Source organism: Hoplias malabaricus, chromosome 4 (assembly GCF_029633855.1).
Source record: "Hoplias malabaricus isolate fHopMal1 chromosome 4, fHopMal1.hap1, whole genome shotgun sequence".
Taxonomy (NCBI): domain Eukaryota; kingdom Metazoa; phylum Chordata; class Actinopteri; order Characiformes; family Erythrinidae; genus Hoplias; species Hoplias malabaricus.
Window position 1 is genome coordinate 46,501,120 of NC_089803.1, and position 4,856 is coordinate 46,505,975.

A 4,856-nucleotide genomic window follows, 5' to 3' on the forward strand; every position below is an offset into this window, starting at 1 on the left:
TGTGATGCGGGCTCGTGAGAACCATCTTTCCGCCCTCGAAGCGCCCTGAACCGGACCTCTTCAAAGCGCAACCCAGCCGGGATTCACTCCGTGTTTCTGCACCCACATTGGGCTTATGTTTTGTGTGAAATAAATAAAATTTATTTCTTAATCTACAACCAAAGTGTTCCCGTGTGGTACTTGCTTCGATTGTGGACAGAGGTGGGGGGGGTGGTGGTAGAGATTAGGTGATCCTCCCAGAGGGAGACTTTACGAGGCCCGACCGACCTTGTCCGAATTAAGGCTGTAACGATCAGTGGTTAAAGGTTAACTTTGCCGGTGGGTGGCCCGTTCCACCACCCTGCAAGTGGGCAGTGGTCGGAGGCCTATCGTCCTTAGGCAGTCCCCGGGGATAACTACCTATAGGCACCCATCGGATGGATGTAGGAGACCATTTGGCTTTTTTGACCCCAGAGAACAGCCACCTCTCCAGGCATATATCGAACGAACCATCGGGGGCTAAGGGCAGATAGTCAAGTCAGTTCTACCAGTGTTAAAGCTTTGGCATTTGCCGTTGGGACTTAGAGGTTTTTTTTTTAATAAAGAGGGGAGGCCGGGCTTACCTCCACCTTAAGCCCAGAGGGTGTCACTCCTCGGGCTTGTGTATTCGCATCACCGGGGTCCAAGTCATTTTAGACCTCCAGAGGGGAGGCAACCCAAACCATCCCCTTAGCCCAGAGGTGTGCCACTCCTCGGGCTTTAAATTCGCAACACCGGGGTCTACGGAAGTCATTTTAGACCTCCAGAGGGGAGGCAACCCAAACCATCCCCTTAGCCTAGAGGTGTGCCACTCCTTGGGCTTTAAATTCGCAACACCGGGGTCTACGGAAGTCATTTTAGACCTCCAGAGGGGAGGCAACCCAAACCATCCCCTTAGCCCAGAGGTGTGCCACTCCTCGGGCTTTAAATTCACATCACCGGGGTCTACGGATGTCTCGACTTAGTTTTTGGGTCGACTTAGGTTTTGAAAACATCCAGGGAAGTTGAGTGGACATTCCCATTATTTCAAGCCCATCAGGTCACCACTCCCTTGGGCATAGCATTTCAAATCATTGTTACCCAAACTTATGTCTGATTTTATGCCTTCCTATAATCCTGACGGGACCAGGCTGGAAAACCATATGCCCACAGAATTCAAGGCGTCGGAACCTCGTTCGTATGGCCGACAACGATGAACCTCCCTCGGACTCACTACAAGGCTTGAGGGGGTCATGAATTTTCTTAAAATCTCAGTTGCAGGACTTTGAAAATTTTCACTTAAAAACCATAGACCTCCAGAGGAGAGGCCGGGCTTATCACCACCCTAGCCCAGAAGGCACCATGTCGTGCATGTCATTTCGCATCACCGGGGTCTACGGATGTCTTGACTTTTGAACACTTCCAGATGGGGGGACCGGTCTTACCACCACCCTAGCCCAGAAGTTAGTGACTCCTCGGGCTTTAAATTCGCATCACCGTGGTCTACGGATGTCTCGACTTAAGTTTTGAACACTTCCAGAGGGTGGGGGGGCGCGCTTACCACCACCCTAGCCCAGAGGGCGTCACTCCTCGGGCTTGAAATTTGCATCACCGGGGTCTACGGATGTCTCGACTTAGGTTTTGAAAAGCTCCAGAGGGGGGGCCGGGCTTACCACCACCCTAGCCCAGAGGTGAGTCACTCCTCGGGCTTTAAATTCGCATCACCGGGGCCTACGGATGTATCGACTTAGTTTTTGGGTCACTTCCAGTGAGATTAGGCGTAAAACTCACAATATTCAAGCCCAGAGACGAACCAGAGCCTTGGGCATATCATAGTTACATAGGGTGTACCCAAACTTTCATCGTTTCTAAAGTAACCCTAATGTCCTGACGGCACCAGACTGGAAACACCCGTGCCCTTTGAATTTGGGCTCATGAAGGTGCCCCCTTTTCGTGCTTGAGACTAGGACGGAGAGGGTCAAAATTTTTTATGAGTCCAACCTTAACAACAACCTAGGGTTAACCACTGGGAGACCTGCCTTATTGACTTCACAGCGTACTTTGTCTCATTCCGCCCACTGGAAGACTTGGCTAAGTTCGGATCGCCCACTGGGATACTTGCCAATTTACCACCGCGGCTTTCACGGTTCTGTATTGCCCGCGCCCGAGGCACTTTTATCGGCCATGGGACCTCCGGGGTGAGGCCCCCCTGGCTCCTGCAGTATTCCTTTAAGTTAATTCCACCCGCTGCGAGACCTGAATCACATCCAGGATTATATAGGGGAGTACCCTCCTCCCCTATGCCCGCTACCGGCTCCCTCTAACCGGTGTACGAAGTCTCGGGGCCCACGCCCCAGAGAACCAGAGGTTCAGAAAATTTTCCCAAGTACAATTTTCACCCACTGCGAGACCTGGACTGCTCCGGAGGGCCGGGGGGGTGTTAGGCATTGTTTGAGTGGACGGGATCACTTTCAATGGATCGCGGTTTATTCACCCGCTCTGCCACTTACGATACCCGCACTCCGAATCAGATTGTTTACGAATCATTTCACACCCTTTCAGGAGGGAGGTGGACCGAGGCGTTCATTAGCCCCGGTCCGGTTCCAGTGTCATGCGGCTCTCGTCACTGGTGGTGGGGAGGAAACCGCCTCCCACCGCGGCTATCCAAGACCAAGCTCACCGATGCTGGGCGCGGATGTATCGCTCCTTCTAGGCGGGATTCCGACTTAGAGGCATTCAGTCGTAAGCCCTCGGATGATAGCCTTGCACCAGTGGCTGCACAGCCAAGCGTGAGTACCATGTATCCGAACCTGCGGTTCCTCTCGTACTGGGCTGGATTACTATCGGAGCAACGGTCAACATCAGTAGGGTAAAACTAACCTGTCTCACGACGGTCTAAACCCAGCTCACGTTCCCTGTTAGTGGGTGAACAATCCAACGCTTTGCAAATTCTGCTTCGCAATGATAGGAAGAGCCGACATCGAAGGATCAAACGGCGATGTCGCTATGAATGCTTGGCCACCACAAGCCAGTTATCCCTGTGGTAACTTTTCTGACACCTCCCACTTTAAACCCAAAAAGCAGACGGAAGGATCATTAGGCCCCGCTTTCACTGTCCGTATTCATACTGAAAATCAGGATCAAGCCGGCTTTTGCCCTTATGCTCTACGGGAGGTTTCTGTCCTTCCCTGAGCCCGCCTTAGGACACCTGCGTTACGCTTTGACAGGTGTACCGCCCCAGTCAAACTCCCCACCTGTCACTGTCCCCGGAGGGACTCGCACTGTCCCCGGAGGGACTCGCACTGTCCCCAGGCAAGGAAGCCCGCAACATGAGTGTACCTGGACTCACTGCCAAGCGACCCACCCAGGACTTAGCACCTTCGAACAAGGAACCCCCAGCAAGGAAAGGGTTCCCACCGACACCTTCACCGGGTTAGAGAGGTAACAGTAAGAGTAGTGGTATTTCATGGACAGCCCGCCCCGGTGCTGGCCTTCGGCGGGCCTCCCACTTATTCTACACCCCCTATGTAGCCTCTCAGTGACAGACTAGAGTCAAGCTCAACAGGGTCTTCTTTCCCCGCTGATTCTGCCAAGCCCGTTCCCTTGGCTGTGGTTTCGCTAGATAGTAGGTAGGGACAGTGGGAATCTCGTTAATCCATTCATGGAGGTCACTAATTAGATGACGAGGCATTTGGTTAGATCCAGCAGAGCGGGCTACTCTGTTTCGGAGGTTTTAACGCTGCCCCCTGCAGCGCCATTGAGTGTCTTGATCCATCTCAGCCCGGCCTAGAGATAGAATGTCCTTGTCCGCCCTGGTTCGGTCCGTGTCGTCTTCTCGGTCTCAACGGATTCGAAAACGTTACCTTGTCCGCGGTGGATTACCTGTGAACACAAGCAGGGGGTTGAACACAGGTCGAATCCAGCCGTATTTATTACAACGTCGAGCATAGTGAAGCTGAATGGATTAACCAGGCTAGCCCCGCCCGTGCCTCTCCTGGGTATCCACAGAGAGGGAGGGCGGGGAAGCCCGCACGCCATAAATCGGAGCCGATACTGTATACCTTGATACCTTCGCACTCACAGAAGGGAACGGGCCATGACGGAACCAACTTAACCACCACCCCTCCCTCGTAAGGGAGTCTGGCCGGTTAGACCACACATGTTGGGTCCGCATTGGGCCAACCAACCAGACTGTCATGTAGGTTACCAGCCTGATGTGAACAACGTCTCCCCTGGGTGGCGTTGCTCTTATGGTCAAACCCTAGCAGGGGACCAACCATGTGGTCGGGGACGAAGAACCCATCACGGGAAGAAGTTCCCCATCACCGAGTTACTATTTTTTATTTTGTACCCTGTTCTGTATGGCGCCTGACCGGGCCGGCATGTCCGCCTCAGTCGAAACCAGGCTGGCGCTCCTTCCCATTGTAGTCACTGCGTTAGAGTCTTTAAGCCATCCCATCGTGCCATCGACCGACACAGGAGTGGTAGGTTATATACTCGTCCACACGTCATTAGGGACGGCCGTTTTGCCGTTACCTCATGGGCCTAAGGGTCGGTGATCACCCATGATATGCTACTGGAACAGTTCGTCCATTCAGCTAGGAAGCTTGACCTATTCAAGCCTTTGCCTCTAGCCTCATAGATCGACTGTCACCAGCGCACACCAAGAGAATCAACTCGTCCTTTGCCCAAGAGGATGGGTTTTCACCCTACCTAATAAAGTGTGGGTCGGAGAGTCAAACCAACAGCCTTCCGGGAATAGGTGACCAACACCTGGGATCACCTAGATCATACCAACCCACGAAAGAGATGTCCCAGAAAAGACATCCCCTCCTAGCCAAGCGCCATCTTTGCCCTCG

General features: G+C 53.2%; 1 pseudogene; it reads right to left on the reverse strand.

The window, feature by feature from the left end:
• Positions 1-2,443: 2,443 nt before the first annotated feature.
• Positions 2,444-4,856, reverse strand: part of LOC136695976 (28S ribosomal RNA) — a 5,787-nt pseudogene continuing 3,374 nt past the window's right edge.